Source organism: Nomascus leucogenys, chromosome 6 (assembly GCF_006542625.1).
Source record: "Nomascus leucogenys isolate Asia chromosome 6, Asia_NLE_v1, whole genome shotgun sequence".
Lineage (NCBI taxonomy): Eukaryota > Metazoa > Chordata > Mammalia > Primates > Hylobatidae > Nomascus > Nomascus leucogenys.
This window is the reverse complement of record NC_044386.1, coordinates 103,193,535-103,205,894: the sequence shown is the minus strand read 5'-3', so window position 1 is coordinate 103,205,894 and position 12,360 is coordinate 103,193,535.

Below are 12,360 nucleotides of genomic sequence, written 5' to 3'. Positions count from 1 at the left end.
TCGTCCATTCTCTGTCTTCAGAATTTGAACTAGGGAATCAAGCAGGTGGTAACAGCAACCAGAATGAGGAGATTATTGGTTAAAGGCCACGTGGCATGTGAAACCCACGTAGTTGAGTGGATTTATGGGGCAGAGGCTCTCAGACCATAGGGTGTGTAAAAGCACGTGAGAGTGCATTGGTTTTCTATTGCTGCCATAACAAATCACCACAAAAGTAGCTGCTTTAAAGACAAATTTCTTATCTTACAGTTCTGTAGGTCAGAAGTCCGACATGGGTCACTGGGCTAAAATAAAGGTGTTGACAGGGCTGTGTTCTCTTCTAAAGGCTCCGGGGAGAAGCCATTTCCTTGCCCTTTCTGGTTTCTAGAGGTCGCCCCTGTTCCTTGGCTTGTGGCCCCTTCCTCCACCTTCAGTGCCAGCAGCATCGTATCTGACCCTTCTTCCATCATTACATCTCTTTCTGACCCAAGGAAAGGTTCTCTGCTGCTGAGAACTTGTGTGATTAGACTGGGCCCACCCAGGTAATCCAGGATCATCTCACCATCTGAAGGGCCCTTTTGCCAACTACAGTAACATAGCCACAGGTTCCAGGGATTAGGATGTGGACATCTTTGGGGACCATTATTCTGTCTAGTAAAAGGAGCTTTCTAAATGAAGATTTCCAGGCCCAGAATGCAAGGGTCCTCATCTAGGAGGTTTTTCTGGGATGGGCCGGCAACACAAATAGCTCTGAAGCAGCTACTCTGTAGATTGTCCTTAGAAAAATGCTACTACACAAAAGTCAGAGGACCTGAGTGGGCTGGTGACGCAGGAACAGCGAAGCAGGCACACTTAGAGCCACTGTGGGCTCCTCCTGGGGTCAGCGATCCCGAAGCCTGGTGTTCATGAGGTCTTCAGAATGTTCCAGGTCATCCCAGGTCTGGAGAAGTGGGGTGCACACTGGCCCCTGTCCTCGGCCGCCTATGAGAGCTCTGCCTTGCAGGGGAGCCTCAGAAATCCCCCATCAGCTGAGTTCCATGAACGCCTGCAATGGAGCAGCTCACCCCTCCACTGGAACAGAGCAGATCTGGGGAAAGTAATAGTCTTACCATGGTGTTCCCAGGGCCTGGGCATAAGGGTGCACGATAAATATTTGCTAAATGAAAACATGAATGATTTAACAGCTGTAAGTATGAAAAGGACGATGGAAGAGGCACAAGTCCCCCATCCCTGGTAGTGGTTCAGTTTCATCCGGAGGGCTGGGGCCTTTGGGGCCTAAAAGAGGAATGGGGTTGAAGCAGGAAAGGATTCCAGGGAGTGGAACAGCATAAGCAAGAAGAATACAGAGGGTGCGCACAGCAAGGCCTGGGCAGGCAGGGGAAGAGCCTGCAGTGTCCTAGGACCTGATCTGCCCATGCTTCAGGAAGAAGCCTCTGGCAGCTCTGCATTAGAGGAATAACGAAAACAGAGGAGATCCTGGAGGGTACGGGGAACAGGGTAGGTATGGGCTGGTCAGAGCAGCGGTAGAGTGAAGAGATGACATGGCAAGATGGAGAAGCACAAGACTGTAACCTACTGTGCAATAAGAGAAAGGGCACAGAGATGGTAACAACTCTGGCAGGCGCAGTGGGGCCACTGTTGGGAAGTAGAGGGTAGAAGAATTGTGGCTCTCGGCAATGCAAACAGCATTGGTGGCAGCCACAGAATTATTTCCACTCAGTGGTCTTGACTCCTGTGCAAACACACATCTGGCTTATCTAGCAGTCCCTTCAAGTTAAATGAAGTCTTTGTGGCGCCAGACAGGGCATGCCTACAGGGAGGGCCCAGGCAGTCAGGCCCAAGTACAGCTTCATGGAGATTCCTACAGCACAGAACAGCTAATTCCTATGTCCCAAGCATGGGATGGAGGCATGAGGTATCCAGCGGGGTAGGAAATGGGGATATCTCAGCAGACGTGGATCCCCTCCCCTTAACATGTTGGAATATGTAAGCTCCCCAGAACTGTAAAGGACTCTCCTCTGGAGAAAGGGGAGTCCTGGAGCTGACTAAGTCAAACTGTATGAGCCTGGTGGAACAGGGGCTCAAAAATCAACACTCACCTGAATGAAGGAAAAATATAGAAGGTCCTGTTTCTTTTACTCTTGAGCTGAGGGCTGGGATTCACACTACACATTTGGGAAAAGCCGGTTCTGTGTTTGATACAGACTTTGCCATGTGAATAGCCTGTTCCAACAGCTCTGGAAAAACCTTTTCTGGTGGGGGCTGTGTGTGGTGGCTTGCACCTGCGATCCTGGCACTGTGGACAGCCAAGGCAGGAGGATCATTTGAGCCCAGGAGTCAGGACCAGCCTGGGCAACATGGCAGGACTCTGACTCTACAGAAAAAAAAACCCAAAATCTTTTCCGGTGGAATGACTCTCTGAGATTAGCTTTTACCCCAATAGCCAGGCACATAAAGCTACATTCTGCTGCCTTCTCAGAAGGCTACTCCCCACAGAAGAAAAGTGCCTCGTAGGTTGCCTTTGTGTGGGCCCTACTGAGGCAGAATATGACCAGATGAAGGGCAGGCATCCCCTAAACATCCCTAAGCATGGGGGCTGCCCCAAAGCACGAACCAGAAACATTGGCACACTCAACCCCGAAGCATAATACGCCCCAGCCCCCCCTACCACTCTTGCAGCCTGCAAGGACATTAGCCTACTTAGGGAGATCAAGAACTTCTGAAGTATCTTGTTAAGATACAAAGGACTTCTGAAAGATTTCTGTTGACTTAAAAACAGACACAAATATTTTACTGAACTATGTATTTCTACAGAAACTATTACAACAAAATCAGGTAAAATTCACAAAGGTATACAAGTCTTTAAAGGAAAATATTTTTTCCCTTAAATATAAAAAGAACATTTGCCAAATAACATCAAAAAGAAACAAAGCAAAAACTGTTAGAAACAAAAGAAACAGACAGAAATACAACAATAGAAGACTAACATATCTTTCTTAGTCTTAATGAATCAAGTAAATTAAAATTAAAGGTCCATAATATTATACTTTATAAGGTCAAATGAATATATCTGATTGGATTTTGTTCCTTTCAGAGAATATACTTTCTTCTTCAGTTTCCTGGGGATACGTATTAAAACTAAAAATTTATTAGGTCTCAAGAAAACATCTATGATCTCCAAAATGCACAAATTGTACAGGCCATACTCTCTTTGACAAGGCAATAAAACTAGAAGTTTGTAAGAAATGCTAAAAACAACAACAAAATAAACTACCTGGAAATTTAAAAGTATAACTTCAAAAAACTCCAGTAAAAAAGAAAGTCAAATCTGAAATTATAAATTATTTATAACTTAGAACACTAAATATAAATTTAAGGGATACGGATAAAGATGTATTCAGAGGAAAAGTCGTACCTTACAATGTTAGTAACTGTGTCTTTTATTAAGAAGAAAAAGTTAAAATGGCATGTAACTTTGGAAGGTGAGAAAATAATAAAGGAAAAAATTAAGAACAAAACCAAAAGAATCATGAAATAGTAAAACAGTAAATTAAGATACAAATCTCAGAGTTGGTTATTTGAAAAGATCAATGAAACAGACTAATTCTGGAAAAACTAATGAGAACAAAAAGGGAAAGCACACACAACATGGGAATGAGGAAGCAGCATACTACAACTCCAGGCCAACAAATCTGAAAATCAGAACAGAATCACTATTTAGGAAAATTTACTTAATTAAAAAAAATTTGGTCGGGCGCGGTGGCTCACGCCTGTAATCCCAGCACTTTGGGAGGCCAAGGCGGGCGGATCATGAGGTCAGGAGATCGAGACCACCCTGGTTAACATGGTGAAACCCCATCTCTACTAAAAATACAAAAAATTAGCCGGGTGTGGTGGCGGGCGCCTGTACTCCCAGCTGCTGGGGGGCGGGGTGGGGCTGAGGCAGGAGAATGGCGTGAACCCAGGAGGCGGAGCTTGCAGTGAGCTGAGATTGCGCCACTGCACTCCGGCCTGGGCGAAAGAGCAAGACCCTGTCTCAAAAACAAAAAAAAAAAAAATTTTTTTTTGTTTTTGAGAAAGGGTCTTGCTCTGTGTCCCAGGCATGCTCATGGCTCACTGCAGCTTCGGCCTCCAGGGCTCAAGTGATCCTACTGCTTCAGCCTCCTGAGTAGCTGGGACTACAGGCGCACACCACCATGCCTAGCTAATTTTTAGTAGAGACTATGTTGCCCAGGCTGATTGTGAACTCCTGGGCTCAAGCGATCCTCCTGCCTCGGCCTCCCGAAGTGCTGGGATGTATAGGCATGAGCCACTGTGCTTAGCCAGGAAAATTTAAATTGCCAAAAACTTACAGAATAGAAATAAAGTTTGAAGAAAAGAATGAGCAGGAAAAAAATTGAAAAAAAAAAATTTCCTAAAAAGGCACTAGATTTGGACAGTTTCATACATGTTATAAAAACTTCAAAGAGCAAAAAATTCTAAATATTTAAATGTTTCCAGGGCATAGAAAAACAGAGCTTCCCGTGTTCTTTTTAATTTTTTTAAGAAGCTAACAAACACCAATAACTGACAAAGAAAGCAGAAAAAAAATTACACAACTATTCATCTTATTTAGGTATGAAAAATTCCATAATAAAATGAGAAAACCAAATCCAAAAGAATTTCACAATTTAAAGCTCTTATTTTTATTATACAAGTAATACACGATCTTTGTAGAAAAATTAGAAAGTACAGATAAGAAACACAAAAATCTACTGTGGACCAACCAATCATAAATAACCACTGTTAACATTGAAAGGAGATGTATATTAAAAGAATAATATACTATGACTATATCAGATTTTTGTAGAAATGCAGAGATGTCTTAACATTAGCAAATCTATTAAAATGATTCATCTAAAGTCATAATAGAGAAAAGCCAGTTGATCATCTTGACAGATGTGGAAAAAAGCCATTTAATAAAACCCCAACATCCATTACTGATAATATTTTCATCAAACTAGAAATAGAGGGCATAAGCTTAATGTATAATTGAAATATTAAGATTATTTTACACTAAGAGTCAAATTTATAGTTTTGGAGAAACACTCTTCTAAGTAAAAAATATATATATATATAAAATAATGTACAATATCAGCACAATTATGTAAGTGTATTTTAACATAGTTCTAAAAGTACCGGTCAATGTGATGAGTTGAGAAAGTGAAATAAGATTACAAATATGGGAATAAAATTATCAACCTACCCAGAACTATTACCCAACTGAAAAAGGCAAAAGAAATTAACAACAGCAAAACCTTTAGAATAATTCAGTAACTGGCTAGTTACAAAATAAATAACGAATCGCCAAGTTAAACTATTGTACAACCACACACTACTCTCTTATGCAGAGGTAAGAATGAGGTAGATTGATGTGTACTGACATAGGAAGATCTATTACAAAGAGAAAAATGCTAACAGCAGAAGGGTTGTCTTATATGGTCAAAGAGCTAAAACATACTTTAGGAAAAAACTGATGAATATGCATCAACTGTTGACTGTTTTTCTTGGGGGAAAGGGATTTTAATTATGGGGGACTTTAATTTTCTACATTATGTTTTTAAATAATGTTTACACTTAACATAAGTTTTATTTAATGTTTTAAGTCATAAAAGCGATAGATTTAATTTTCATTTTTTAAAGTAGTGGGAAAAGATCTCATTTACAATAGTAACCACACTAAAAAAATCACCTATACTAGAAAAGATAGGCTGAGAGACATAAAACATTATAAATTTACTGAAATGAAAGGTTAAATATTATAAAGATGTTAGTCCTCTTGTGTAAAATATGTAAATTTTACTCAATCCAATTTCTAATTTTTCTAAATGTTACAAAATTATCTCAAATTTCTTTTGGAAGGTTTTTTTTTTTTTTTTTGAGACAGAGTCTCACTCCGTCGCCCAGGCTGGAGTGCAGTGGTGCTATCTCAGCTCACTGCAACCTCCGCCTCCTGGGTTCACTGCCTCAGCCTCCCATGTAACTGAGATTACAGGTGCCCATCACCACAGCCAGCTAATTTTTTTTTTTTTTTTTTGTATTTTTAGTAGAGACGGGGTTTCGCCATGTTGTCCAGGCTGGTCTCGAACTCCTGACCTCAGGTGATCCATCCACCTTGGCCTCCCAAAGTACTGGGATTACAGGCGTGAGCCACTGTGCCCGGCATGCACAATATACTAGGCAAATTTTTAAAAAGTTTAATGGGGATGTTTAGTCCAAAACTATGGCGATCCAAACAATGTGGTACCAGTGCTAGAATGTGCAGGAAGATGATAACCCATAATAAAGAGTTCATAGCACACTCGAGGCCAGGGTGCTTATCCTGGCACCCAACAGAAGGGCTAGATGTATGGTAAAAATGGGATTTCATATAGAATACAGAAAGGATAGACTTCCCAATAAACAGTGTTGGGGTAATTTAAAAAATACATTCCAGATAGATCAGAGGTTTTTAAAATTTTTTTAGAGACAGGGTCTTGCTGTGTTCCCCAGGCTGGAGTGCGCCGGTGCCATCAAAACTCACTGTAACCTCAAATGCCTGGACTCAAGTGATCCTCCCACCTTGGCGACCCAAAGTGTTGAGATTACAGGCATGAGCCACCACGCCCAGCCAGATCAGAGATTTAACTGTTTAGAAAGAAATAATAAAAGTACAAGAATAAGACAGTGGTGAATATTTATACAACCTTGCAATCAGAATTGGAAAGACCTCGCCGGGCTTGGTCGCTCACACCTGCAATCCCAGCACTTTGGGAGGCCGAGGTGTGTCGATTGCCTGAGCTCAAGTTCGAGACCAGCCTAGGCAACATGGCGAAACCCATCTCTACTAAAAATACAAAAAGTTACCTGGGCATGGTGGCATGCACTTGTAGTCCCAGCTCCTTGGGAGGCTGAGACACGAGAATTGCTTGAACCCGGGAGGCGCAAGTTGCAGTGAGCCGAGATCACGCCACTGCACTCCAGCCTGGGGGCCAGGGTGGACCCCGTCTCAGAAAAAAAAAAAAAAAAAAATTGGAAAGACCTGCCTAAGCATGACAGCATAGGTAGCAACCATATAAAAAAAAAAAGTAACAGATAAACTTGACTAAAAGGTGTTTTTTTAATGTCTAAACATTTTTAAAAAGCCATACATGCAACTTAAAATTTTGTTTTACAATGTTTATGAAATAAACCTCTTAGAAATCAATGATACTGCTGAACACCTTAAAGAGTTACATTGTAACCCCAAAAAATTTTTTTTAGCTCTCTGTCCCCAGGGTAACTCCAGTGTTAAAGAGGAAGCAGTACACACTCACACACTGTGGGAGTATAATTGGGGCTGTCTTTCTGGAAGACAATTTGAGGCAATACATATTAAAAGTCCTAAAAATGTGCATACTTTTTTATTGTTGCAACAGGGTATGTTATGCTGCAGTTAACCAATTAACCCTGAAATCCCAGTGGTTAACACCTAAGGTTTTTTTTTTTATTCATGCTACACGTCCATGCAGGATGGCAGGTTAGGGTAACATGAAGGGAGAAGGGGGCTGTTCCACATAGTCACTCAGGGATCCAGGCTTGACAGAGGCTCTGTCCCTGGGACATCAGCATTTGCTGAGGGAAGGGAAGACAGACACTGCGGAACTACTCATGGGCATTTCAGTCTCTGCCTGGAGCTTCATATGTCACCTCTGCTCACATTTCATTGGCCAGAATTAGTCACAGGACCCTGAATAGAGTACAAGGGGGATGGAGGGTGAAGTCCTGTGTGCCTCAGAAGGAAAGGAGCCGCAGATAGGGAGGCACGTACTTTTGAGCCAGTAATAACTTCAGAAAATTACCCTAAGTCAATATTCTGAAAAGTTCGCAAGGATGTTAGAAGAACTTATGTCCTTGACTACAACAGTAAAAAAATTGGAAACAACCTAAGTATCCAAGGTACAACCTACATAGAGGTTAAAAATAATGTAATTACATATTTACTGATATAGAAATCTATTCACAATAGAGCGTTAAAAGGGATAAAAGTTATAAAACAGTATGTATAATATGATTATATTTCATGGAAAAAGTAATAAAACACACACAGATGCATAGAAAAAAGTCTGAAAAGATAAAAACCAAAATGTTAACAGTGGTTATAATTAGATGGTGTAATAACAGGTGATTGGTTTTTTTCCCACTCATCTGGAATTTCTTTAAAAAAAAGTATTATTTATGTACCAAAAAAGCATTTAAAAAGGGAAACAAAAAAACAGTACTCTTGGGAGAGTTCACTTATCCACTCCACTCTTCTCATTAAACTCTTATATTTGACGCAAGGAATGTCTTCTTGCCTGTCACATCATAAGACGCTGCTCTCACAACTGATGTAAAGTTGGGACTTCCTATTAAAAGCAGTACAAGAGGGTAAAAACAATAGCACAGCCCCACAGCTGTGAATCATCAGTCCTGCCCATCACTCGCCAAAACATACACCACTTGGGACTCTGCCATGGTTTGTGGGCTCCTGCCAGGTGCCCTGGGGGTCTCTGGGGCCCAGAGACCCTTTGCCGCAAGACTCTGCACTGTCAAAGAGAGTAGGGCACTGTACAATTCCACTTCAAACAAAAGATCCACAAACTCTTCTTCCGGTAAATGGATTCCAGAACATAGAACATCACCACCAGAAATAGAAAATAAAGTCTCCTCTTAGGTATACATATTTTTCATTAGAAACTCTTCCTTAGTGTTTCTCCCACTTCCCCTTTTGCCGTTTCTTCACAAACACACACATACACATACGTGCGCACACACACAGTCCTAAGTTCACTAGAACATTTCATCCAGCTCAAAATTCTTACCAAAGCCACCTTTCTGCCTGGGTAGTGTTTAAAGCCAAACTAGAAAACCCACATTCTTGAGATCGGTACATGGAAGAGGCATGTAAGTAACACACATTTCTAGACTAGACAGGAGTCCCTCTCCATGCCGAAACCCCCATCATCTCCAGAATATATACTGTTTCTTTGGGGAAGCCATGTACTCAGAAATTAGGGTCCTTTGAAGGCATGCATATCATTTAAAAATATACATGGACATTGATCTTGCAAGCTTCTAGCTTGCAAGTGCTTCAAAATCTAGTGATGTCTCAAGGCAATGAAAGAATTTAGCTTCTAGAAGGATGAATGGAACAAACAATCCACTTCTGGATATTGGCAAAGACCAGTGGCTGGCTCCCTCTTTTGAGTGCCTGTGCTAAGTCACATCACATCTGCCTTCTTCCCAAAGGTGCACCTGGCCACACGTGAGGTCCCACCATAAGGTCCCCAGCACGTCCTGTGGTTGGCTCTCATCCAAAATTGTCCCTGGTTTCTACAGAGAAGGAGACTTTTCTAAAGAAAAAGAGCCCTGTTAAAATAGACAGATCATGATGTTTCTGGGAGGCATATTCACTGTCTTATGTTCCACCCTTTTCTTGATGTTTTGCATCAAATGTAGTCCACAGCAGGCAGGTGCCTGTCCACCACCATGAAGGCTGTGCTCATGGGGCCTGCAGGCTGGAGACCAACTGCCCTCTGTGCACAGTCTTCCTGGGTGTTGATCAGGTCCCATTCAAGCTGCTCCCACCACTAAGCAAGGCTGCTCCCTCCCCAGAAAGCCAGAAAGGAGTGCATCTCCAGGAAGGGGCGGGCAGTGGACAGGCCACCCCCAGCCAGAACTCTGTTTCCATTCCTGAGATCTTAGGGCCTCCCACTTGTTTTGAACATACTGCTCTGCCTCCACTAAAGCCATCAATAAAGAACTCAGGGTGTGTTTGTTTTCCATAGAACTGGCCTCACAGGCAGAGGCATCATTTTCACCAACTTTCTTGGAAAGGTTCCTGCCAAACCAGAATCATTCCAAAGTGGAACTTACCGTTTATAACGAACATTCCTAAATGTCATTCAGATTCACATCTTTGTAAACTGTCCTTTGCTGTGGACACATATTAAAATAATATAATTGTAATATGCTTTTATCAGGATATAAGAGAATTATTTTCTCTTGGCACCCACAGGTCACCAAAGGGACTAGAGTGGCATGGCTCAAAAGATACTGCCTCAAGGTCCAGGAGACCTGGATGCAGAGTCCACGCTGCTGGTCACTGCTGGGTGACCCTGGGTGTGTCACTTTCTCTGTCTCTACTTCCCATCTGCAAAATGCAGGTGACAGTCTCTGCCTTGTTCTCTCACCCAATTAAAGTCTAATGTGATGGCAGGCAGGAGAAATGAAACTGAGGGGCCACACAAGTTCGAGGTCTTGTGTGGATACTGGTTCTCTTTCCCTCCAAGGCCTGACCACACTGTCCCAACCTGTTGCTCTGGTGGTTTTACGTTCCCCGGGCGGCATTAGGAAGGCTTCCTTGCCACTCCCAACTTCAAAATGCATCCAGCTGGGGGTCTTGACTGGAATGAAAGGTTATTTTTAAAGGTCCTCTTGGTTAAAGGGTTCCAAGTTTTAGTTGATCTCTTTTAGACACCAGGTTTCATGGAGGCAGAAGGAAAGCTTATCCAGGTATAGCAGCCAGTCTTGGAAACACCAAAATCAGGAGACCTCATTTGCAAACTGAAAATGCAGTCCTGGCCCTGCAGCTTCCAGGCAGCACAAGCGGCAGCGATGCTCACGAGTGAATGGCTTACGTTCTGCCTGAGTCTGGCGTAAGGTTATGACAACAGTAGTGAGACTGGGCTGGATGTCAGAATAAACGAGGGCATGTCACACCAGCTCAAGGGAACACCGTCCAGGTTGCTCCAGGGCCATTATTTTAAAAGCAAGTCAATGAAAAGACACTAAGATGTTCAGAGAAAAGCAGAAGGAATGGAAAGTTCAGTGCTTTTATAAAAGCTGTTGTGCTTTCATGGCCAAGCCCAACCTACCCTTCCCTTTAAGGGAGTCCCTACTACTCTTAGCTCTGGGCCGCAGCAGCTGTAGAGCTGGACACACAGCAGGAGGAATCCAAGTTCCTCACCTGCTGCCCACAGGATGCTCACCACACTGTTCAGTGGTTGGTGAGCTGGGATCATGGGTCTCGACTGCACAGCAGCCCACTGTGGAAGTGGCTCTTCCAACATTTTCTACACCTCCACTTCTGGGGTTTTCTAAAGTCACTGCTATCAGAATGCACAAGTGGCTTTAGTAACTATTCTATGCATATGTCACCTGAGCATTCTCTTGTCAGTCAAGAGGGCTCTTTCTAGATTCATAAGTCACCTGATAGAGGCAGAGGTCATCTGAAGACCCAAGTGGAAGGTGTTTGGAACCCAGTGTCCGCTGCTCCCAGGCAGCCACACACCCAGCCTGCTGCTGGGCAGACCAGACTGGCTTGAGAATCCCCTTATCCTGCTGCTGGGCCACGGGCTGACTCATAGCCAGCTCGGCTCTCTGATCTCCTGGTGCAGCCAGTAGGGAGCTGCTACCAACTGTCCTGAGAGCCATCGGGAGCTCTGGGGAAAGGGCAGGGCCAGCAGCAGACTAGCCCGAATCACAAAGATGGCTGGCCACGCTTTCCACCTCCTGTCTGCCAAGAGCCCTGTGTACTCAACCAAAGCCCCCACTCACCCTGCGGGAGCTCCTCTAAAAGTGCCTTGGTGCTCCAGATCCCCAGCCTTCCCTTCTATCCGCATCCCAAACAAGACTCCCCAACTCAGAGAGGTGTTTCCGTGAGGGGAAGGGAAGGAGAGCAGGAGGACTCATGTGTTCACCCTGGGGCCCAGGACACCTGCGTGCGGACCCCATCTCCCTCCTTCCTTGGTTTGTTTGCCCATTAATCCAAATTCAGCAGGGAGAAACTCTAACCGTGTCCATGGGAGAAGGTTTCTAGAAGGAGTAGTCCTCTTAGGTGGTTCTCAAAGGGGTAAGGGGGCACCAAAGCCTCCCCCTTGCTCAAGGCATTTAGAGATGTGTGGGGCCAGGGATTCAAGACATATTGCCACACACGGGCAATCTGCCAGGGCAGGATGCCAACAGCACCCACAGGCCCACTGGCCCCACTGAGCAGCTCTGTGAGAGAGGAGAGGTTTATGGCTGCAGTCCCTTCCCTAGGAGAAACTGAGAAAAGCAGGAGGCAGAGCTGGGTGGAACACCTCTGTCATGAGGGCCAACGCTTGTCGGCTGAGCTGCTCTCTCCTCCCCGTCCCGAAATGCCTGCGATTTCTTCCCAGTTGTCCAGACCCACAAAATAATCCTACCCTAGGTCCCAAAAGCCCTGGCCAGCCCCTATACCTGGAATCCCTGGGTCACCATTCCTAGTGGAGAAGGTGATTCGAGGGTCTGGAGAGCCCCAGGGGCAGAGCATCACGGATGGGCTCCAGGGGCCTGAGACCAGCTCCTGCTACTTCCCCG